Source organism: Neolamprologus brichardi, chromosome 2, assembly GCF_056152115.1.
Source record: "Neolamprologus brichardi isolate AB-2024 chromosome 2, ASM5615211v1, whole genome shotgun sequence".
In the NCBI taxonomy this organism is placed as follows: Eukaryota; Metazoa; Chordata; class Actinopteri; order Cichliformes; family Cichlidae; genus Neolamprologus; species Neolamprologus brichardi.
The window spans coordinates 22,228,588-22,254,793 of record NC_142105.1 but is presented as its reverse complement, the minus strand read 5'-3'; the positions used below and the strand labels follow the sequence as shown (position 1 = coordinate 22,254,793).

The 26,206-nt window shown below is 39.8% G+C and overlaps 1 long non-coding RNA gene across 1 annotated transcript; it reads right to left on the bottom strand.

Annotated features, from left to right (window-relative positions):
- Nucleotides 1–2,922: 2,922 nt before the first annotated feature.
- LOC148106127 (uncharacterized) lies at nt 2,923–4,364 on the bottom strand. Its single transcript, XR_015719792.1, has 2 exons — nt 4,051–4,364; nt 2,923–3,243 (listed from the first exon to the last, which is right to left on the bottom strand). It is a non-coding gene; the product is annotated as an uncharacterized LOC148106127 (long non-coding RNA).
- Nucleotides 4,365–26,206: the final 21,842 nt, after the last annotated feature.

The following is a 26,206-nucleotide window of genomic DNA, read 5'->3' as shown; positions in this document are numbered from 1 at the left end:
AACTGCATTTCAAAAACCTTTTTCGAATTGCACTTTAATAAACTTCATTTCAAAAATCTTTTTCGAATTGCACTTTAATAAACTGCATTTCAAAAACCTTTTTCGAATTGCACTTTAATAAACTTCATTTCAAAAACCTTTTTTGAATTGCACTTTAATAAACTTCATTTCAAAAATCTTTTTCGAATTGCACTTTAATAAACTGCATTTCAAAAACCTTTTTCGAATTGCACTTTAATAAACTTCATTTCAAAAATCTTTTTCGAATTGCACTTTAATAAAGTTCATTTCAAAAACCTTTTTCGAATTGCACTTTAATAAACTTCATTTCAAAAACCTTTTTCGAATTGCACTTTAATAAAGTTCATTTCAAAAACCTTTTTTGAATTGCACTTTAATAAACTGCATTTCAAAATCCATTTCCCTTTCCTGTTCGCTCAGGGATTAACATGTGGATTAGCATTTGGATTAGCAGTTGGATTAACAACTTCATTTTAAAAATCCTGCTGCTATTCAAATGAGCCACACCGTGGGATGTAAGGAGCTCTCTGATTGGTTGGTCAGACACAGGCTGTCTGCCAGCCTGGATGTTTCTAGCTCATAGCTTCGCCCTGCTAAGAAGCCTGTGTGCTTGTACAAAGGCCGTTCCACCTCGGGATTTACACTCGGTTCGACAAGGATATGTGAAGAATGAAGGGACCCTGCAGCGAAACGGAGAGCCCAACCTCTGGCTGAGTGCCTGTTTACAAAGTCTGACCACCTGTGAAGGTAACGTGCTAACGTGGCTAACGCTAGCATCACCGCACGTAGCCCCGTTATTTTAAGGTCATTTTAGCTTATGAAAGTTTTACGTCGCAGCAGTACAAGCTAGCTACGTGTTTTGTAAGCTGCTGTGCTCTTCACAAATAAAGCTGGAAGCAGCTCAAACTATTAGAACCAGCACTGAGGCCTGTTACATTTATACAGTGTTGGAGCAACGGCTGCAGCCTACAGCCTTTAAACTAGCGATTAAAATGCTGACAGTAAACTCGTCAGTCCAGATGTTACCACATTACTTTGTAATACTTGTGAGTTAAAACAACTGAGACAGGCTGATTAAAATAACAGCTTTCAGTTCTCTCATTCAGCATATAAAGACTGGAGTTCACACTACTGATTTCAGCTCATTTAATATGTGAGTGCACAGATTCATTCTCAACTGGACATAAACGATGATCAAAGGTTGTATATATGATGAAGTCATCAAACCCCAGCCTGTAACACAGTGCGCTGAATCTTAGCTTTGAATGTCCAGTATATTCTAATCAGTGCAATCTAAGCATTCACTGAACCTACAGTATCTACACCTGTGTGGTAAATGTGTGGTAAAGATACAGATAATGAAATTTAATTATTAATACAATATACGTCATGAGAAACGAAAGCTGAAATTGATTCAGTTTAGTACTTTTCTCTGTATGCTCTGTGATCATAAAGGCCTTAAATTCTGTGATATATACTGTAAATGATTTTCACAGAGGTCTTAAAGTACTTAAATCACTGCTGATAGTCTGGTTGTTTATATTTTCACATTTTTGTGTCTGTAGGGCTGTTTGATGACAATTTGGACTCCTCTGGGAGATGAGGACACACCCACACCTGTTCCATACTGCAGCCAATGATGGTGTTACGGCTCTGAGTCAGCTTTGGGCCATCAGACGCACACACTGGAAAACCAGCACCTGGACTTCATGCAGGAGAGACGGCCTCAGTGATTTAGGTTCATAAGCAAGTTCAAACATTTCTGGCCTATTATCACTTAGATTTCTTAATCTTAAAAGTGAATGCATTTAAAGCAGGAACTGCACACCTAGCCATCAGAAGTGTGGCAGCATGAGTACTGTAAAGTTTTGTAGGGTCCTTGTTAAAAATTCCACAAGCACCACACATTTGTCATATAAAGTTCCATTTTTTACAGTACAATGTTGAAATTATAAACTATATATTCTAGTTGTCCACTTGTCAGTAATTTTTGAGTAAATGGATGTCAGTGATAAATCAGTGTTGATTCACCTGCAAATGTTTTTAACAAACTTTGTTTTTTGTAGAATTCCTCAGCAGCTGTGGAGAGATGCATTTGAATATCTTCTGGTTCCACTTCTCCTTACCTGGAAGCTGAGCATTGCTCATTTCTGACAAGGACATACACCTCAGTGCTTATCATGGGTGTTACATCCTTCGTGCAGCAATTCCAGAGAAAACAAGAGAGCAACGACCACTCATTAAGACCAGCCAGAAATCTGTCCCTTTCTGGCAGCTGTGGAAACTTCCAATAAGAAAGTTTGCATTCTTAGAACAATGCTGGATCATGTGTGATGTGTCATATCAGGATATTACCATTTTGACTTAATTCTGCTCAATGTGTTTTGATCGTTGATCCAGTATTTCAGCTTTGTGTTGTGCTGCAAGTTTAAAACCCATTGTCCTCATGAGCACAGCATCTAACAACTCTCCTTGAAAAAGTCGATTGACTTTAACTGGACACAATGGTTTCCAGTGGGAGATATTTTCATCACTTATCCGTGACACTGGAGAAGTCACCTGAGTGAGTGATAAAACAATTTTCCATGGAAAATCCAGAGGGACTAAACTTTGTTGTTTCTTTGGGCTCTATTTCAGCTCTAGCAGCATCTCTCAGAAGAAAACTGTTTTCCCAATAATCAGATGAAAAAATTGAACCAGGTGGTATTCTCTGGAGTTTAAGACCAAGACTGAACTCAAACAGTGAATTGACATTAGACTGGAATTCATAAGATGATTAGAAATACTGCTGAAGCTGAATGATTCATTCATATATGATTTTTTTTTCTCCAATTCACCAGGTCTGTATAGTTCAGTATGACTGTGGTACATGATACAAAAGAATAAATACAGAAGAATAAAAACTTTGTGAATAACTTTACTCTTCTTAAAAATAACTAATAAAACAAGTAAAAGTACAAATGTGTACAAGTTAGAGACTTCCTCACTAAGATTTTAATTGTGTGTTAAAGAGAAAGAGATTAGGAGGTAAAATAGACGATGCAGAGTCCATCATCACTGAGGCCGTCTCTCCTGCATGAAGTCCAGGTGCTGGTTTTCCAGTGTGTGCGTCTGATGGCCCAAAGCTGACTCAGAGCCGTAACACCATCATTGGCTGCAGTATGGAACAGGTGTGGGTGTGTCCTCATCTCCCAGAGGAGTCCAAATTGTCATCAAACAGCCCTACAGACACAAAAATGTGAAAATATAAACAACCAGACTATCAGCAGTGATTTAAGTACTTTAAGACCTCTGTGAAAATCATTTACAGTATATATCACAGAATTTAAGGCCTTTATGATCACAGAGCATACAGAGAAAAGTACTAAACTGAATCAATTTCAGCTTTCGTTTCTCATGACGTATATTGTATTAATAATTAAATTTCATTATCTGTATCTTTACCACACAGGTGTAGATACTGTAGGTTCAGTGAATGCTTAGATTGCACTGATTAGAATATACTGGACATTCAAAGCTAAGATTCAGCGCACTGTGTTACAGGCTGGGGTTTGATGACTTCATCATATATACAACCTTTGATCATCGTTTATGTCCAGTTGAGAATGAATCTGTGCACTCACATATTAAATGAGCTGAAATCAGTAGTGTGAACTCCAGTCTTTATATGCTGAATGAGAGAACTGAAAGCTGTTATTTTAATCAGCCTGTCTCAGTTGTTTTAACTCACAAGTATTACAAAGTAATGTGGTAACATCTGGACTGACGAGTTTACTGTCAGCATTTTAATCGCTAGTTTAAAGGCTGTAGGCTGCAGCCGTTGCTCCAACACTGTATAAATGTAACAGGCCTCAGTGCTGGTTCTAATAGTTTGAGCTGCTTCCAGCTTTATTTGTGAAGAGCACAGCAGCTTACAAAACACGTAGCTAGCTTGTACTGCTGCGACGTAAAACTTTCATAAGCTAAAATGACCTTAAAATAACGGGGCTACGTGCGGTGATGCTAGCGTTAGCCACGTTAGCACGTTACCTTCACAGGTGGTCAGACTTTGTAAACAGGCACTCAGCCAGAGGTTGGGCTCTCCGTTTCGCTGCAGGGTCCCTTCATTCTTCACATATCCTTGTCGAACCGAGTGTAAATCCCGAGGTGGAACGGCCTTTGTACAAGCACACAGGCTTCTTAGCAGGGCGAAGCTATGAGCTAGAAACATCCAGGCTGGCAGACAGCCTGTGTCTGACCAACCAATCAGAGAGCTCCTTACATCCCACGGTGTGGCTCATTTGAATAGCAGCAGGATTTTTAAAATGAAGTTGTTAATCCAACTGCTAATCCAAATGCTAATCCACATGTTAATCCCTGAGCGAACAGGAAAGGGAAATGGATTTTGAAATGCAGTTTATTAAAGTGCAATTCAAAAAAGGTTTTTGAAATGAACTTTATTAAAGTGCAATTCGAAAAAGGTTTTTGAAATGAAGTTTATTAAAGTGCAATTCGAAAAAGGTTTTTGAAATGCAGTTTATTAAAGTGCAATTCGAAAAAGATTTTTGAAATGAAGTTTATTAAAGTGCAATTCAAAAAAGGTTTTTGAAATGAAGTTTATTAAAGTGCAATTCGAAAAAGGTTTTTGAAATGCAGTTTATTAAAGTGCAATTCGAAAAAGATTTTTGAAATGAAGTTTATTAAAGTGCAATTCGAAAAAGGTTTTTGAAATGAAGTTTATTAAAGTGCAATTCGAAAATGTTTTTTGAAATGAAGACTTAAAAAGCATTTTAAAAATCAGTTTATTAAATTGGAATTCAAAAATGAATTTACAAATGCAGATTTTATTCTACAATTCATTAATTAAGCACAGGATTTTTTATTTCGATGCGCGTGGCTCTTGTGGTCCTCCATAGGGGCTGAAGAAGCACATGCAGCGCTGCGAAAACACTCACATGAACATGTTCAGACACTGACAATGTGCTTCATTTACATGTCAGGATACAACTTATTTATCAATTTGCTGTTCTGGAGCTTTCAGTGACATCATGTAATCTTCAGCTGCCGATTGAGCGCGCCCAGATGTGAACCAGAAATCCCTGAGCTCCTTTAGGAAAAAATGGATGTTAAGAAAGCTGGGCCAACTCTGTCTGCTGATAAAGATCATGTGATGCAATCCAAAACTCCAGAATGGCTTTTAATGGACCTCGGGGCAGGGTTTTCTGAAGAGCTTTATTCAAGGTCAAAAAAAAAAAAGTTGTAATATTATTACTGCATGTTTGAATGTAGGCTGTAAAGTCAAATTACATGCTTTTGTGGGGTCTTTTCATAGGCTGTATGTGCTGCTTATAATAATAAATAAACCGTTTCATTTGCCTGGACATTTTTTAAGCAATGAGAAAACATTCATTTTCAAATCACGAGTATCGGCAATACCAGTTCAACAAAACAAAATTGTTCGTTTTTTAAAGCTGATCGAATAGTAAATTGTATGATCAAACTTGACAGTCATCCTAAAAGGCCACTGGACACTTACTTAAGATGTTGTTTTGAATAATTTTACAAATTAAATGAAGAAAATGCTTAAAAAGTTTGCCGACTTTCCCTCTATAACAAACTGTTTACCTCCGAGCTGAATCCTCACAATCCTTTACTTACCATAATACACAAAATTCGTCCAACAACTGCTCCTACGCAATCAGCATTTGAGCAACCCAACTTGACACATTGGTACATCTTAGGCCCCCGAAGGTTCTCGTCAGATTCTATGAAGTCACCACATTGCCTAGCAACCGCCTACCAATGGACTGAATTGACCCATTTGTTGCATTTATGCACATTCAACACTTTTTTAAAAGCATTGTGTCGTGTCAGTAACTTCTTACTGATGTTCACAAAACTTGAAAAATACATGAAGTCAAGTATGTATTATGACGCCATCACCTTGCCTGACAACCATCTAAGACTAAAATCACAGACCAAGAAATACAGTACTGCATGGGCTTTTACTAGCAGACTATGTCTCTCTCTTATAATGTTTCTGATATGATATCTTTTCATCATCTAACATCTAACTCTAGGCGCCGGGGCGAGATTAAGTACAGAATCTCTATATGCTGCCAGATCTCTATTCACCCAGAGTCTCATTAAACTGTCATTCAAAACTATTTAAAACAGTACAATGGCCTGTCTGCTACATATCTGTTTTTTTAATGAGTCCACAGACAGGTACTGTCTCATTTGCATTGATTATTATCAGAAGCTTGTCACTGATGTCTGTGTGTTACCAATGAAAATGATGATACTGTGCAAATACTACTCAAGCATAATAAAACTAACTTAAAGTTCAATTGTTTGACTTTTGTTTCAGAGCAGCGCTTGAACTAAAGTCTGATGAACATATCAAAGTTAGGTGGCTGTGATTCACTTGGTAAAGTAGGTTTTGCTTTTCACATGGCACCCCCACTATACTGGTGAAGAGCTGAATCACAACCCCTTAAAGACTTAAATTGCTTGTAAGAAGCACAACTTGCTTAACATTTGGCATCTTTTTCTAGTTTTAGGGCCCATTTTGATCTCTATGTCTAGACTCTGAAGCTAGTTTTGAGAACTATAGTCCATTAAAACTGGTGTGCCCTATGGGCAGATTTCTTTTGTCAATTTGCTTGATACAGGACAATTTGACTATATTTAAGAATATTTGGCTTCTTTCTAGTGGGGCTGGTGCCATCCTGCCAAGATCTATCGAGCTCTCTTAGGCCTTCAGAAAGGCTATCAGTGGGTGTCTATCAGTCTGGCTGTGGGTTTAAAAAGATCTCCAAATTATTTGAAATGAACTATTCTGCTGTAAGGAAAGTCTTCTTCAAATGGCTCAGATTTCAAATGAATGCCAGTTTCTCCAGGCTAAGGGTAGACTGGTGATGGATGCATAATCAGAAAAATATTACATAGATAAAACATAGAGAATGGACATTAAGATGATGAGCAGGTGTTTTTGGAATAATGTGCTGAAAGACAGAGTTGTCTGGCCATGGTAAAAGCAGAAATATTAGGCCCTGACCCCCAGACTTCAGGAGAAACTATGAGAAATGGTGGTGGGAATATTAAGGGTTGAGGTGGTTTGGCGCCTCGGGGACTGGGCAGCTCACAGTCAGTTATTCAATTATTAATCCTGCATCGCGCCAAAGAGCGCTTGATGATAATGTGAAGGCATCTGTCTGTCAGCAATTTTCAGTGAAAATGTAAATGGGTTTATCAGGAGAATAATTATTCTAAAGCACACAGAGAAACATATCAAGAAAAGGCTTGGGAAGGAAGAGATAGAGCCAAAGCCCTGATTTCAATCCCTTTGAAATGCTGTTGGGAGATTTGAAACACACGGTACATAAAAACACTCCTGAAGGACACAAAAGTGGTGTCAAAATGTAACAATTGTGCGAAATAGCTACAGTAATGTTTTTTTGTTGTTGTTTGCCACAGAGGGCAATACCGGCTTTCGAGGCTTTATATTTACTTCAGACTCTGTGGATGTTTTTGATAATCAATAATTGTTTAAGTCAGCGCTGCTTCAATGAGGACTGTCCAAATTTATACATAAACATCACAATTTCCTTGGGCTGTTCTTACTTTTTTATATTGTGCGTATTATATTGTGCATGAGCACACCCTGCCTTGGTTGTGTCACTGGTGCATTTATTCTTTAAGCCTCGTAGCAGATTTGTGCACAGAGTGTCTGCACCTATTAAACTGGTCTGCTGGTTTCTGCTGCCAAACCTCTCGTCTTCTGGCTTTTTTTATTGCCTCCTCTAGTCTGAGCCAATTGCTGAAACCATATTGCCTCCTTTAAGCATCCCGACTCAAACAGTATGTTCTCTGGCAAGTAAACCGCAGCACAACGAGCTCTGCGTGGATGGATTTGCACATTATTACAGTTACGAATTAAAGATGCAAGTCACCAGAGCCTCAGCTTCTATGAGGACAAACAACAACAAAAAACGCTGACCTTTTTATTGTCGCACTCTAGAAAGGCCACGCTTTAAAGCTATTTATGACCTTCTGTGGGGGCCAGGTGGGGTAGGGTTTAATAGAAAACACTGCACAAGGAACAGCAAGAAACTTTGTGAAAGTGACAGTGGGCGTCCGCTTCCGGCGTGCTCTGTGCAAGGCCCACAGCAGGAGTCCCTCTTAGCAAGACAAACACCCTTGCGTCTGCCTGCGTGTATGAAAGCGGAAAAGTGTTTTTCAGCGTTTAAATTGAATGTCAAAATCAATGTCCAGATTTCGTTTTGATATGGCTGAGGGTTGTCATATCACATTAAGATGGATGCCCTGTGGGGAGGTGTTGCCAGGAAGTGCGATGAGGAGGATCCTTTCCTCCAGGAGGAGCTAATCAATATGCCTCTCAGACACTCTCTTTTCCAGTCTAAGCACCGCTTTTTTTTAACACTGCTGACACAGTTCAATTAAACTTGTGCTGCAGATAAAAAAAAGTCCCGATTCAGTGGATGGAGCCGAGTCTAACTCATTTCAATTTCAGAACACTCAATCATTTCCCAGCTATTTAATCTCCATTCCACACCTTTTTTAATATAGATGATCAAAACAATTAAGTTACGATGCATCTGGATCAGCACTTGAATGTAACCCGATCGCTCTTTCATAACCTGCGCGTGCATGCTTGTGTGTGTGTGTGTGTATGTGTGCACTGAGATATGACAGATAACACCTTGCACAGTGTGGTTGCATCCTCTGTCATCACTCCATCAGGTGTGCCCCGACGGAGGCAGAACAAGTGTGGAAATGATTATATTGAGGTGCCTCGGGGCTGTACAGAGACACCTGATCAATATTCAATCTCAGTTATTTCACCCCGCATTACCATCTCACGCGGAGCTGCTAGATGACTGGAAGGGCCGCCTCTGCTCGTTGAGCCTGAGAATCGCTTAATCAGAGAAAGTAACTAGATTTAGTGGCGTCAATAGGAACATGTTAGCCAGTGTGTTTGAAGCTGGTCGGGATATTCTGTTCAGTCTTTGATGCAGGAAGACAAATTGAGGAGGATTCTTCCAGCACCTCGAGACAGAAATCGTTTCAGTAGTTGTGCCAGTGAGTGGGAGAGATATGAGGTGCATTAGTGAGCTGTTAGTAGTGTTTATTTATTTTGTGGGTAGCAATATTAGCTTAATGACAAAAGTAAAACAATAGAAGAGCGCTTAGAAAGTGTACTGAACACCGAGGCCAGAGGATATTTTTTATGGTGGATTTGCTTCATAGTACTTGTGGTAATTATCCAAATACAGTTACTGAAGAGTTTTTGGATGTGTTACAACCCTCTGGCATCAGGAGACAACTTCCTTCCAAAGCAAAGATAAATCACAAAAGCGCAGCACTAAGATATTTGCCCATTTCTGGTTTCTGGTGGCACCAGGAGAATCTATTTATTGGAGAACCGTAGCCAACTGGTTTTCATGACAGCAATAACTTAAAACAGTCGCTTTCTTTGTGAATTATCGGTCTCTCATTGCTGTGAAACTCTCTGGCGCTTTTCTACTCTGTTTTTAAAAAATCTGCTGTAGAGTTGCTGCTGTGCTTGGGATCACTGTCCTGTGGCTCATTTCGGGCCAAGCTGTTGAACAGATAGCCTCACATTTGACTCTAGAGTATTTTGGTAAACAGAAGCGATCACGGTCGACTGAATGACTGCAAGGTGGCCAGGTGTGGTGGTTACAAAAAACAGTCCAAATCATGCTGTGCTTGACAGTTTGTACGAGGTGTTTGTGCTCATATCCTGTGTTTGGTATTTGTCAAGCGTGGAGCTGTGCATTAAGGATAAACACCTCTACTTTTATCTCGCCTGTCTTGTGGTTTGTTTAGATGGGACTTTGTAAACTACACCGTGCTGTCATGCTCTTTTTAGAGAGAAGAGGTGTTCCCCTGCAAACTCTTCCAAACAAGCCAAACTTGTTCACTCTTTTTCTAATTGTCCTGTCATGAACATTTCACATGCTAACCGAGGCCCGTAGAGCCTGACATAATAATAATAATGGATTGGATTTATATAGCGCTTTTCAAGGCACCCAAAGCGCTTCACAATACCACTATTCATTCAGTCTCGCATTCACACACTGGTGGAGGCAAGCTACGGTTGTAGCCACAGCTGCCCTGGGGCAGACTGACAGAAGCGAGGCTGCCATATCGCGCCATCGGCCCCTCTGGCCAACACCAGTAGGCAGTAAGGTAAAGTGTCTTGCCCAAGGACACAACAACCAGGACAGAGAGCCCGGGGATCGAACCAGCGATCACAGATGCGCTTCCCAACCCCCTGAGCCACGGTCGCCCTGTGAGATGTAGCTCTTGGCGTTTTTTGCACTTTCTCTATGCAGTGCACAGTCTGACTTTGGGGTGAATTTGTGGGGATGTCTACGGTGGCCCTGAGAGGCCAAACGGACTGATCTTGAGAAAACACCAGCAATAAGAAAAACGCTGCAAAAGCACACAGAACACAACGGAAATAGGAAAAATGACAACGGAAATAGGAAAAAAGAAAACAGAAATATGAAAAAACAGATTTCCAATAGCACAAGGGAAGTGTTTCTGGGGAGATAATAACCAGACGGACCAGTTGCTGGAACCCAAAACATGCTAGGTGTGTTTTATCATGATTCCTATAATACTGATGACAGATTTTTAGGCTAATAGTCAGGCTAACACACTTACCTCTCATCTTTTCTTTCCTCATAAAACCGATAGATCCTCCACTTCTTTTAAGAGTCTCCCAGCGCAACTCTTAGCATATTTTGGTTCCTGCAACTGGTCCGTCAGGTTATTGTCTCCCCAGAAACACTTCCCTTGTGCTTTCGGAAATCTGTTTTTTCATATTTCTGTTTTCTTTTTTCCTATTTCCATTGTGTTTTGTGTGCTTTTGCAGCGTTTTTTCTTATTGCTGGTGTTTTCTTAAGTTGCAGTCCGTTTGGCCTCTCAGGGCCACCGTAGATGTTCAATGCTGGGAAGATTGTGGGATTATATAAAGACATACCTAAAAGCTTGAGACCAGCAAACTGCCAAAACCTCTACTTTTTTTAGAGGTGCTCACACTCACTGATGAATATTTAATCAAATACATTTGATTAGCAGCTCCTAGCTGCTATTTGTCCTTTCCTATGAAGGGAGTATGGGTGTACTTATACATAGATATGGAGAGCCGATCCCGATTCAGACCAAATTTTAACTGGGTTCCACTTTCCCCCATCTCTTCCCCAAGTTTAATTTGGCTCAGGAGCTTTAGTCTTATCTTGCTGTCAGAGTAGAGTGACAGAAAAACAACAGACAGGCAGACAAACGGTGCTGAAAAATCTGCCACTGCCTCAGTAGCTGCGCTGGCTGTTTCAACTTAATTCAAGGAAAATACTCCTGTGAGCAGAGCAGTTGAGAAGAAAGATGGCTGAAAAGGGGTTTAAGTTTGCTTCTTAATGGGGAACAATAGGCCTGGTATCACAGCTCTGCATATCTACGTCTATGAGACTGGACATTACACTGAGTAATGTGCTCATAAAATTTGTTACAGCAACTGTACTGAAACAGAAAGTCTCTTTATGTTATGAGAAAAAAGTGTAATTGTGAAGTTACCGAGTCATTTGTATTAAAAATTGCTTGGGGAGTTGATTATGTTCAGCCTGTTAGAACAGAGTAGGGGAAAAAAGCCAGAACACAATGAACCAGTGCCCTAGCACGGACACGAGGAGAAGTACCTGATAATAGTTGGAAAATATTACCCCATCTTCCCCACAGGCAGTGAAGGAGACAAAGCAAAGAGGTACAAAAGGTAACACTTGAATTGGTAAGCATGGAAGAAATAGTACGCCATCATTTTCTGTCACACCCATGACTCTTTAAAATGAAATCCACAAAATACTCAAACTTGTTGTAATTTAAATTAGAAACAATCATCTTGCACATTTTGACCAACTTTCTTATTAAAAATTAAGAATTAAAATCAGCTTAGTGCTTTTCTAATAGTTTAGATAATAACAGTTTTCCTCCAAGATCCTGGTAGACAAAGAAAAGAAGACATGGAAGAAATGCTCTTATCAAGCCACAGATAAGTCCCCTCCGTCACTATAAAGCATTCAACCTTGTGACTCAAATGACTCAAATGAAAACTCTTTTGATTAAATAACTGCTATTACATAATAATATAATATATTAATTATACTATTTATTAATATTTAAAACGATAATTTATATTAATAATTCTTTTGAAATGTTACAATTATAATATAATACCACCTTTTTACTAAGGTTATGTCACAGCTGTCATCTCCTCCTGATGTTTAAGTCATCAAACAGTCACGAGGTTTTAAACTACAGTTCTTTTAGGAGTTAAGCTGGTCGACAAAAGCTAAAAACTGCGCACATGCATAAATAGCTTTGGGTATGTTACACTAAAACACCAACAGCAGGAAATGGCACAGTGTTCTCATGTTGCCTCGCTTACTGTTTATAGCGTTCAGCCAAGATGTATCTAAGAAATTTGTTTACTTGACCTGGCACGACAACGCTGCCGAGGAGTTTGCTGTTGAGTAAGAAGCAGGGACTGAGGGTTTACGCCGTTTGGAGTGTGTTTTTCTTGAAAGCCTCCATGAGAAAACACTGAATCTTTAGCTCAAGCAGGAATTACACAAAACCTTCATTCAACATAGTGTCCTATATGATTTTCGTTCTTGCAAATATGCATTCTTTTCTGTAGCTGAAAAGTCATGTTAGGCGAGGCCTGAAGACCAAGCTTTGTCAGTACAAGGATCCTTTTTATGTCAATGGAAAAGAGGCCATGACTTATGCTTTCAAGCTTATGAGCCTGGATGACTGCACAAAGAGCTTCCAGCGTGGATCACTGATGTGCACAACTGACTACATATCTGTAATTTCTTTCAGTTCATGTTTTTTCATGTTAGGATATAATGAACACATGACACATCCCACTGTGTCGCTATTCTTTGGAACAAAGACTAAGCCAAAATAAGCACACCCCATGATTCAGTAGCTTATAGAACCACCTTTGGTGAAATAATCATTTTCAGTCTCTCACATCGTTGTGGAGGAATTTTGCCCCAATATTTTCCTTACAATGTTGCTTTAGTTCATTGATGTTGCTCTTAACGTCTCTCAGCTGTCAGACAGATGGCTTCACATCTGAATAATCTGGTATTCATGGTGGATCCAGTGGTTGCAAAACAAGCCCAAATCATCACCGCTCCACCACCTGTTCTGATATGTTGTGTTTGGTTTGCTCCAAATGGGATGCTGTGTATTATGACTAAACCTGTTCACTTTGGTCTCATCCATCCAAAGATCATTGTTCCAGACATTATGTGGTTTGTTCAGATACAATTTTGCAAATCTTTGAGAGAAGAAGCTTTCTCCTGGCATCCCTTCCAAACAAGCCATACTTGCTTGGTCTTCTTATAATTGTAATGTGATGAACTTAAACACTTAACATGCTAACTGCAGCCTTTAGAGCCTGAAATGTAGCTCTTGGGTTGTTTGCAATTTCTCTGAGCATTGCACGGTTTGATCTTGGGGTGAACTGACTGGGACAACCATACATTCGCTGCTGGGAGGATTGTGGATTCACACCTGAATGTTCCAGAGCAGCTGCTTTTATAAAGGTGATCATCAGTTAATTGTTTGCATTTCATTAGCAGCACCCAGCAGCCACTTACCATCCTTCCATAATTCCTATGGAAGCAGTGAGGATGCACTTAGTTTTTTCCACACACTGCTTCTGCATTTAGGCTTAATCTTTGTTAAATGCATAATGATATAATATCATGTTGTTCATCTCAGCTTATCTTGACTTAAATTTAAGATCTGATTAGGACCTGATTATTTGTATTGTCTCCTTAAATGTACTTTCCTTTTTACATGGCTGCATGAGACATGTGATATATTGTCTTATCATATATTAGTTGCCTTTAATACTGCTCTAAAGCCACCTTAATGTGCTCTCAGATTATTTTTTTTAACTATCTGCCGGGACCAATCTGACCTTTGTAGTTTTTACTATTTGCCACAAAGGACTACAAAGCATCTTAAGCTTATAAGGATTAATGAAGTAATGCAATCTAGTATATGCAGTATATGCAAATGCAAGAAATGAAGAACTGAAGCTAAGCAGGGGAAGAGGAGATAAAACATAATTGGTAAAGTGCCCGAGCTTGATCGGGGACTTCCACTGCAACTGTACTGCTGTTATTTATTTTTATTTTTTTGTGGGTTCATATTGTTCTCCCGAGTGTTAAAAAGCACCAATCATTTTAAAGGGCTTTACTTTGTGCACATTTTTCCCAACTAATCACAACTTTGTTTTTACCCAGAGAAAGTCATGACGAGCTTACTTACTGCTTCCTAGCAGAGAAATGTCAAGATGACAATATACAGAAAAAATGGCATAGTTTCTGAATGTCACCCTCTCTTTCCCCTGTGATTTTCACCTTTTCTCCAGGGTTTCGATGTGTCTTCAGTTTTCCTTTGTCACAGGGTGCTAAACCATGCTTCTTCATCCCCCTAAATTGCGCTCTTTCTGATAACGTAAAAAAATGTCTTAGTTGCACTCAAGTAGAGAGGAGAGAGATTCTGGAGGAGCAGAATCCTGAACAAAAACTGTAGAGGCTTTGTTTATTTTCACAGAGCTTACTTTTCTGTGTTGCATATATGCATCAACAGATAATATAGCTGATTAAAGTACACTGTCACACCTTATTCAGATTAATCTCACACAGTGCAGTGTTTCTACCCTTGTGCAAGTTGTGCACAAGTCTCCCCACCCATCTAAGCCCAGCTCTGCCTTCAGCATCCGCCTCCTTCTATTATTATTAAATTTCCCAAAGGCAGTATTGTTGATTTGACTGTAGCGTACTGCTTTCGGGTGAACTGTTCCATGAAAGCAAACCTCCTCCTGTGAGAGCATGCTGGTTTAATATTAAGAATTAGGTTCAATAAAGTTATTAGTCTCTCTGAAAAAAAAATGTAAACCCTAATTTCAAAGAATGCATTTAATGATCCAAACTCAAAGCTAACTTGAAAATGTTGCACACTTATAGTCTGTAATTTGATACACATTCATCAACATGTGTATTTGCAAAGCACTTTACAGTGGTAATACACACAGACGCACGCTGGACCAGAGGCACATTGGAACAAATTACTAACCCTTAAAAACTGACCAAATTAGTGGTCACTTTTTTTATTGGATCTAGAGGTTATATTCTAATTTAATTTGGTACTGTGTTTTGAACATAAGTTGTGATTTCAGTCTCTCTCATTTGGTGTTTAGACTTCAAAACTACTTAGTTAAGATGCATTTTTCTAAAATGACATGCATTAGATTTCAAATTGTGATAAATGGCACCACTGTACATGAAGGGAAAGAAAGAGATCCTATTCTTAACTACTCTGTGAAATGGAGGCGAACTAGTGAGCCGTACTGTCGATTCCACTGACGGGGTTCATATTCATACATTTTAGTTACACATGTTCAATAAGTATGTGGATGTTGACGCAGCCTTAGAATATGCAATAATAATGTGAGCGAAAATCATAAATGTGGCAAACAGGGAAGTCTTAAAATAACTTGTGAACTGACAATAATAACTTTTTACCTTGAAAATGACTGAAAAAGAGACAAAAACCTTCAGGAAGCCTGGAGAACTGTTGCTGAAGACCACTTCTGTCACGGTCCTGAGTCTGTGGACTGTGTTTTTCTGTTATTCTCTATTAGTTATCCTTGAATTCATGATGTGTTTTTGCTAGCCTCTTGGTTTTGATTTCTGTCCCTAGTATTCCGAGCTCCTTAGTTCCTTAGCATTTCTTGTGTTCTAGTTCTTAGGTTGTGGTTCTGTGCTACTTCTGTTTAGTGTACAGTCATTTTTGCCAGTGTGTTCCCTTTGTTCTCTGCCAGCTGTATCCCCTAGTCAAGTCCTCGTCTGTTATGTTTCCTGTTTTACTTTGAAAGTCTGTGTATTATTATTCAATGTTGCGTCCTCCACGTTAGTTGTGTGTGAGTCCCTTGTCTTGTATCGTCAGATCATATCAAGTCACCAAGTATTCTTGGTTTACTTAACCTTCCTAGTTGGAGTTTTATTTTTGTGTGGCCAAGTTTCTTGTGCCAGCAAATAAAGCTGCCACTTTTGAGTTAACTATTCTGTCTCGGAGTCCTGCACTTGGGTCCAGCCATTGCCAGCCACACAGCTCACCGTGACAGTCTCTGACTCCTTGGAAAAATATAAAGAAACGAGGAGTGAAAACTTTTGCACAGCACTTCTTCTTGTGGCTGCTCCCTTTAGGGGTTGTTACAACAGATCATCTGCTTCCATCTCCTGCTATCCCTAGCATCCTCCTCTGTCACATTGACTCTATGCATGTCCTCCTTCATTACATCCATGAATCTTCTCTGAGTTCTTCCTCTTTTCCTCCTGTCTGGACGCTCTAGCTTCAAGTTTCCATCATTTTTCCTCAATCTGCACATGTCCAAACCATCTCGAACTTGCCTCTCTAACCTTATCTGTGTCGATCCTCGACGCCCCCAACGAAAACCTCCTCATTCTCTTCATAGCTGCCCTCACTCTCTTCTTACTAATCCACTGAACTTCCTGATTCACTAACCGTCCTCCACACCATCCCTTCTCCTGTCTCGCATTGTATTGATTCATAAGTGTTAGTTAATTTCCATCTCTATCCTTAATCATCCTAACCTACTGTACATCCTTTCCTGTTTAATCTCTCTGCCTAACCAATCAGTACAACTCCTGCTCTCTTTCCTTAGTGTTCAGTCTCACATACATGCATACCTTTTCCTTTGAATACTACTACACTTCCTCATTTTGCCACCAGGTCTTCTTGCCTTCTTTCCTCTGCCTTGAGACTACACCCAACACCTTCCTGGCAGTTTCCCTCACCACTTCAGCTCTAAGTTCCCAGCCATCTGGTATCGCTTCACTACCACCTAGAGCCTGCCTCAACCCCTCCCTGAACTCTGCACAGAATTCTTTCATCAAAATCCACCATTTAACCCCTGCTTCTCACTTTACTTGCTTCGTCTTCTTAGTTTCTAAAGTCATTCTACACACCGCCATCCAATGCTGCCTAGCTACTTTCTCCCCTGACGCCACTTTTCAGTCTTCTATCTATTTCAGATTGCACCCTCTGCATAAGATGTAATCTACCCGTGTGCACCTTCCCCCTATTCTTATACATCACCCCATTTTTCCACCCTCTTCTTCAAGTACATGTTCACCACAGCCATTTTCATCCTCTTCACAAAATCCACAACCATCTGTCGTTACAGGTTTCTCTCCTCAACACCATACCTACCTAACACCTCACCTCCTCGTTACCTCTGTTCCCTTCACCCATATGTCGCTGCAGCCTGCTCCAATCACTACTCTCTTCCCCCGGAAACACTCTCCACCTCTTCATCCAACTTACCATACAATTCCGCTTTTACTTCTACCTGGCATCCAATTTGTGGGCATACAACATGACAACATTTTAGCTTCAAACTCATGATTCTGCCTGACGCTCTTCACCTCCACAAAACTATTCAGATACTCTTCCTTCAAGATTACTCCTGCTCCATTTCTCTTCCCATCTAAACCATGGTGGAACAGCTTGAATCCACCTCCGATGCTCCTGGCTTTGCTTCCCCTTTTGCACCGTATTTTCAAGACACCCTGAGTTAAGATTTTGTGATTAGATAAGATTGCAATCCTGGTTAGATGGGAGTTTTTCCTCAGTGAAGAATGTTTTTTGTTTTTCAACTTATGAAACAAAGTTCAAACCTAAGTGCAACCGTGTGTGTGTGAGGAATGAAAAAAAAAAGTGCTCGTAAGCAGAGATGGGCAGTAACGCGTTACTGTAATCCGATTACTTTGTTCAAGTAACGAATAAAGTAAGGGATTACTATTGCAAAAACGGTAATTCGATTATCGTTACTTTCCTGTAAGCACGCTGCGTTACTGCATTACTAAAACGAGAATGTCTCATGACAGTGACGTAAGCGAGTGCGACGTTCGTGACAACAGCTGTGTGCAGATCAACAATGGATCATATATCGAGTGCAGGAGAGAGTATGAGCGTGCAGCGTTTAAAGCATGGAAGTACTGACCTTATTTTGAGTTTGATTCCATAAAAAGTGACAAAAACATTAGCGTCCGTTGTGCGTGGGAAGAAAACTTCTCTTTACAGCGAAAAAAAACCCCCTAAACTTCCAAGCAAGCACCGAGTGCGCTACCACGTAATGAGAAATTCACAGAGAAACTCGCGGATTCTTCAACTGACCGCTGCGGCACACCTGCACCAGGGTAAACCTCCGCCTGCCTCACTCCTGCTTTACAGGTGAAAATAGAGCAACAGGACCGCTAGTCTTTGATTTTATTTATTTTCTGCTGTGTTTTACTTGCATCTATTTGAAAGACTGAGTGTAAACACAAAAAAATATTTTATTTTATGTGCTGGAATGTGCAGAAAATAGGTTTAAATGTTAAACAAATTTCTTCCAGTCTGAGAATGTTGCATATAATTAAATTTAAAGTTAAAAGATTAAAACTAATAAAAGAAATTAAAAAAAAAGACTTTTCCATTTGATTACATTTTGTATGATGGATTATGCAGAAAAAGAAGAAAATGAAAGAAAAAGAAAAAAAAGAATTGGGCTGAAAGATCTATCGCTTTATCACCTATTCAGGTTGTAAATCATGTTTTTAAAAAGTAACTAAGTAACTAAATAATTAATTACTTTTGAAAATAAGTAATCAGTAAAGTAAGAGGATTACTTTTTTGGGGAAGTAATCAGTAATTAGTTACTGATTACTTTTTTCAAGTAACTTGACCAACACTGCTTGTAATACATAATCAGATTCCACCATGGAGAGTGTGATTGGCATATTTAGGTCTGGTAATTTTTTATGGATCATCTCCCTGCAGTGCAAATAGAAGTGGGCTCTATCCCGGGGAAGCTTGCTGTAAAATCCCTCGTGCCACAACCTCCTGGTGTTGCATTAAGATTTAATTTCCAGTAAAACAATGAGTCTTAACATGCATCAGAGCTATTTAAAGTCCAAGGGAGAGCAACAAGTGTTGCTCGCATGGCTCTCCATCAGCAGTCACAAGACCTCAACCCCAGTGAATATTTGGCATCATTTGAGGAAGAAAATTTTCAAACAACATCACAAGACATGCTCTGGGATGCTCTAAAAGCGAGCTGGAATTTTGTGTTTTGTATGGTTGAAGGGAAAAAATAGTTACGTGACGTGTGAGTTCTGATAAAAGCAAACAGTGAACAAAACCAGACTTTTAAGAGGGTTTCAAACACTGAGAGTAGTATCGCTGTGGCAGAGGCGGAGTGGAAAATCTGATTAGTGACCAATTGCATGTAATCTGGGATTTTAGGCTGTATCCACACTGATAAACCTGAAAACACATTTTTCTCTCCTGCTGGGCTTTGTATCTGTGCCAGAACTGCTCTTTGCAGTTTCGAAATCAAGCTTTTTGGGACTGCTGACTATAGTAGGTGAATCTGACAGCGCACGTTTCTTATATAACTTAGGAACGAGCCTCATGCTCTTTTATAGCTGCTCCAACCATGCTCTGATCATAATTATTCATCCCTTGTCAATCTTCACGTTCATTAAATATATTTCTGAACTTGACACACACCAGTTTTAAACTATGATTAACTTTATTCACTTCCACTGAGATTGGTTTTGGTCAGTGGTTTTGCTTCACGGACATAGCAGATCAACAGAAAGTCAGCTTATTTTGCCTCCACATCTCTCTGCCTCTGTTTAATTCTCTAATAGCTGATCACATGAGAGAGTAATGCAGGGAAGCTGCTATAACCGTGAAGTTGATGATGTCCGTGAAGATGTCAGAGCCTCGGAGTGGAAAATTCAAGACAAATACACATCTGTGTAACACTTGGCAGTAACATGTTTGATAGGTGATCTCATCGCTGGGGTTTGAATGCAGATCCACTGGGGAAACAGACACACAGAACCAGCATCAGCATGTGTATGCACAAGCATCACAATGAAGGATGATCCACTCATTTACATCCTCTGTGTACACAAAAGTACGTACTAATGCACAGCCTATAGTGATGTGTTACAGTGGACTCAAAAATCCTGGGAAACTTGCCTGGATGACAACGAAAAATCTAAGATGTTTTGATCTAGTTTTCCTTGAATTTTCAACCTCAGGCTGCAGGCCATGTTTATTTGCACAAGAGACATGACATGACGTCCCTTTAAACCAACGTAGAGATGCATGTTAATGCCAGATGTGAACAGGGTGAATGTAAGGCTCCTTGTAATTCAGCACACTCTGTCATCTGTTATGACTTTGCAGACTTGCTACATTTTAAATGTATGTAGCTATGCATGTCAAATTCAGTCTACTGCTTAATTATGTCGTCTATGTGCTCATCTGCAAGCCACCGTAACATCTTAATGTGTTCTGAATTTTGATTGATTTCGACTGCACATGTCACATCCACATTTTAAACTTTATTCTCTTAATCATCTGATTTATTTCATGCATGCAGGCAGAGAAGAGCTCTCTCTGCGGATGGCTCTCTAAAGCACCGCATTCAAAGCGGCTTCCCTCTTATTAGTTCGGTGCTCATCAAATTTTTACACTGTGGTGCTCGAGGGTTTAAAGTCAATACTCTTAAAGTCACTGAGTGCCACCGTATTTAATTTGTACGTGAGCGGTCACAGTTGTTGGAGATCAGCTCCAAATCACCCAACAATCTGCTTCCCATTCACTCGCCAGCTAATAAACCCGCGAGGCAGGTTTAAGACTGCTGCAGTGCACGCTCGTGTCACATCCACATCCAGCGCTCTCCTTCGATCACCGCGGTGCATGTAAACGTTCGCTCCACCACAAGTTCTGCCACACCGCTCACCTGAAAATTATGCTGACGTACGCTGCTGTCGCTGGCGTCCGTACAGCATTCATACGCCTTCCTGCACCCCGGCATCCAGTCGCATTTTAATACTTTCAAATGTCTTACATCAACACTGTGCACACGTTCCCATAATCATGTTTTCCATTTGAGTCGACATCCTGAAAGCTAAGCCTTCTGATTGTGACAAGTTTTGACTGTGCTTCCTGTGTGACTGAATATTTTTATGATTGTCTACAAATTCCGCATTAAGAATCTAGCGGTTCGCATTAGAATTTGTGGTCCGGTTTAAAAAAAAAATAAGCCAAAAGTAAACAGTGTGGCTCATTTATGTGTTCAAACAGTTTGAGCAATGACAGAAAGTTAAATTAAAGCTGACTGTGGCTCCACAGATGATCCCTGTTAATGCTTTTGGTCTTCAACATTATTACTGAATGAATTCAGAGTTTGAGTTTGAGCAGAGCTCCAAACACAAACAGTATATATATATTTTTTTACTGTTAGAGAGATAGATTTTCAAGTAGCATCAGCATTACTGTGAGAGAGCTGTGCTACTGCAACATTTTAATATTCAGTGAAGTTTTTACAGTCAGTGCCGGCCCGTCAGGTTTAACTCCAGCAACCCCTGTGGAGCATCAGCTCACGTTTTCTGCATTCTCTGTAATGTTTCAGCAGCAGAGTGGAAAATGTGTCAGATGTGCAGCTTTTCTGATATCATCATAATGCTGGTTTCTTCTGTAATGCAGGCAAATAAAAAAGAAAGAAAGGCTTCCTTTCTCCCAGCAGAGACTGGAGTGTATGGACTCCATAATTGAATTTATGTTGTCTCCGGTGGGAAAATATTAAGTGAAGCTGGGCTGGAAGGGATCTGCTTCACTGAGATAGGAGGGAGAAGTCAGTGCAGATGAGAGGTGAGGAGGAAAATGTGATTTATATGTTAGCCTGGATCATAAAAAGGACTCCTGTCAAACCTTTGATTGAATCACAGCTGGAACGCATTCAGGTTTAAGCTCTGAACAGGTGCTGCTTGTACCAAGGATTGCGGAGAGGAAGGCAGGATGACCCGTCTACCTCGACCGGCTTCAGTAACGAAATGTGAACACAAGAGTGAGATCTCCCTTTGAAAAGAGCTGAAAATCACATTTTAAAAGGGCAAGCGGGGCAAACCCCTATGAATAAGAAAAGTAAAGGTGGACTGAAAGTTATTTTCATTTCAAATTAAAGTCTACTTCAGAAACATAATCATATAAATACACATCCAGTTGATGGACCTGTTCTCTAAAACTGCTACTTGTTCATTTCGTACTTGGTTAATCATTGCTTGATTGGGAGTTTGCTTACTAACTAATTTCTTTCAGGACTCTAAGAAAATACCTGACATTTATTTAATCACTTTTTTCCTGAGCTTTGGATGAAAAGGTGGACAACACTTCATACAATGGAGGATATAGTGATTTGATCCCCTGCTGGATTTGTAAGTTTGCTCACTTACAAAGAAATGAACAGTCTGTGGTTTTTATATTAGTTTAATATTAATGAAGAGAGAACAAATATCCACCAATAATCCAGAAAAACAAATGACATAAAAGTTATACATTGATTTGCATGTTACTGAGTGGACTAAGCATTTGATCCCCAAGCAAAGCACAACTTAGTACTTGGTGCAGAAAACCTTGTTGGCAAGCACAGCAGTAAGATGTTTCTTGTAGTTGCTCACCAGGTTTGCACACATCTCAGGGGCCACTTTTCTTTATAGAAACTGTCTAAATCCTTTAGATTTCACCCTCCACAGATTTTCTACATGATTCAGTTTGGAGACTGCCCACTCCATGACCTTAATGTGCTTTAGCCACTCCTTTGTTGCCTTGATGGTATGTTTTGGGTCAGTATTATGCTGGAAGGCCCAGCCATGACCCATCTTCAGTGTTCTGACTGAGGGAGGATGAAGACTTCCTGGACCCTCAGCAGAAAAAAGGCCACAAAGTAAAATGTTTCGATCTCTGTGCGTACCGTTTCTGAGCGCACCAACAGTCAGCACCTTCTCACCAAGCTGATGATCCACTGACAGCGCTTTGGACTTACTCATGGGGGGTTTAGCAGATCGAATGCTTATTTCACGGCATGCAAATTAGTAATAAGTTTTATGTAATTTGGGGTTTTTTCCCCCCATTTTTGGTTGATTTTCTGCCCCTATTCATTAAAATGAAACTACCATAAAAATTAGAGACTATTCATTTCTTTGTAAGTGGGCAAACGTATGAATTCAGCAGGGGATCAGAAAATTATTTCCCCTGTTGGATCAGTGCAGCTGGAGTGAGCAGACAGTTAGACAGACCAGCAACAGCCAGCCAGGCCCTGTCTGAAAATTTTAAAAATTCGCCTTCTAGTACTTACAATGCTCACTAATTAATTCTGTTAAAATCCCTATAAGCAGTTTCCACCTGTCATATTAAACTAAACTAGCAGTCTTATCCTGTCTAAAGATTAAGAATTTGACTTTCTCCTTTAATAGGAAAAAAAAATCTGTAAAACTCCTGTTTTAGCTATCAGGAAGATTTTGTTCAACTGTGTTCCCAACTTTCAAATCAAAGATCCAAAGAAAAGAGGAGTGGGGGTGGTGGTTGTTGATGAAATCCTCTGCAACTTCACTTCACTTAACTAAAACAAAGACAGAGGTCGATATATCATTCAGGGTCATTTCAGTGCACTGGTGTGACTTTGAAGCTGTTTTGGCTGCTGACGCTTTGACTCTTGCTTCGAAGAAGGCACGCAGGCATGTCCCAAAACACTAGACTAACCTGGGCCAAGCACACTTCCCCAGTACCTCCTTTTTTAAGCTGGCACTTTCAACTGTTCCTTTGGCATTACTGGCATGTTGCTGGAGTGCTAAATAACACAAGAGCTACTGTACGAGCGTCACCGTAAATAGCAGAGGCAAGTGTTTTTGCTTGATGCGTCTGAAGATAATCAAAGATAAATCTGAAATATTACCACTGCACCAACTGCTGATTAAAAGTCTGACTCTCCATGGATACTCTTTATGGTTGCTAAAGTGAGAATCGAGAGCACCGATGTATTAAATGAAATGCTGCTTGAATTACTGGGAAATGATTTGGAAGGATGCAGTTATACTGTACAATATGCTGCAGGTCTGAACATTTACAAGAAATTCAAAAAGAACTCACAGAGTTCATATATACGATTGACATGTAAGTCATAACAAAAGCTAGAGAAGCCACAGAAGCTTTAAAGAGGCTTTTAAAGCTTTCATTGGCTGAGTAATTCAGCATAAAGGAATGAAAGAAAGAAAATAAAGAAAAAGCACTTTACAATACAGACAGTGAGGAGACCACAGCAAAGCAAGGTCAGGGCTGGATTAACCCAATGTTGAGGTCCCTGGGCAAAAATCAGTTTTATTTATTTTTATTTAGATTATTTGATTTCACTTAAACTTGTTTGTTCTGGATGTAAGCTCAATGGCACAGAAACAATAAAGGGAAATGCCACGAGTTTCACACATTAAACGCAGATAGTGAGCCCTAGTCTGGTTCAACCTGTGAAATTGAGACTCCCAGCAGAAACAACAGCAGCGCTTCTTCCAGCAAATTTCCCAAAACAATATGTTTACAACAAGCTAGTGGTTTATAACTAGTGTCACTATTATAGAGTCAAGTACCAAAGAGGAAGAGAGGATCGGGGAGGATGAGCAAACTAACAAGATGTGAGAGACGGCAGACGGTCTCCCATTTCCTGTGTCAACAAAGTGTCTTTTATGCACCATTCTGGTCATTTCTGGTAGAAGGATTTTACTGTAACCATGGTTACGAAGATTTGTTTACCTTACTAAAGCAGCAATTTTTAATCCAAATCATAGTCTGTCCCTAAGATGAATCAAGCTGCTTAAAGCCAATTTCTTTTAGCTTTCACTTGAAATCTATATGGAAAAAAACCTTTATTGTTATAAAGAATCGTTGAGTTCAGAGGTTGTAAAATGAGGGAAGTGTTGCTTACATTGAAAGTTACACAAGGTTTGTCCCATCAAGTCTGAGAAAACGGTTCTCCTTCAGCATTGGGGGAGAGTTGCTATCCCAAGGGAAGGAGTTTGACCATCCCCGAGTGATGCTAACACCGAGTTTGAGATGGATGAGTGGACTGATTAATTCCACTGTGGTGAAAACATAACCCGAGCTAGATGACAAAGCTTTCCATTTACCAGTCCATCAGTTTTCCAACCTTCTACAACAGTCACAAGCACTGAGTAGTTCATTTCCCATTCGGTTCACGTTTATTTACATAGCACTGAATGACAACAACAGTCACCTCGAGGTTCTTCATACTGTACAGTAAAGACATTACAGTATTCTGGAGAAAACCTCGAGATAACACTTTGAACCAATGGGAAGGAAAAACTCCCTTTTAACAGGAAGAAACCTTCGGCACAACCAGGCTCAGGGAGGAGCAGCCATCTGCTACAACCAGTTGGGAGTGAAGGGAAAGAGAAAAAAGAAAGAAAGAAAGAGAAGACAAAAGAAAGAGAGGAGCAGGAAACCAGACTAACATGGAGTAACGAAGAGAAAAGAGAAAAATGTAACGACTTCCTGCAGGGGTTCATAAACGCCTAGGGAGTGAAAAGAGGTGAGTGGAGATGTGCTAAGTGCATCGCATGAGGTCCTCCAGCAGTCTGAGCATATAGCAGCATTACTAAGAAAGGATTTAGGGTCACCTGATCCAACCCAAACTATAAGTCTTATCAAAAAGGAAAGTTTTAAGTCTATTATTCTTTATTAATCTTTATTCTTTAAGTCTATCTCCCAAATTCATACTGGGAGCTGGTTCCACAGATACAGGCTCTGCTTCCCGCTCTGCTTTTATAAACTTTGGGAACCACAACAAAGCCTCAGTAAGTCTGAAAGCAAAATACTCTGTTGGGATAATATGATACTATAAGATCTTTAAGCTATGATGGGGCCTGATCAGTCAAGACTTTGCATGCAAACACAAGGATTTTAAAATCAATTCTAGGTTTAACAGGGAGCCAATGAAGAGAAAGAGGTCCCTGCTGGTGCTCTCACCGTCAGCGTTTTGGATCAACTGGAGAATTTTTAGAAGAACCTGATAATAATGCAATGCATATCCTCCATTGAGTGGCTGTGCTGAGCTTTCGAGATAAAGTGACAAATCTGGACATGTAGAGGTAAATCTGCATGTTCAAACTCTATTGAAATAAGCTACATGTGGTAGTTCAGA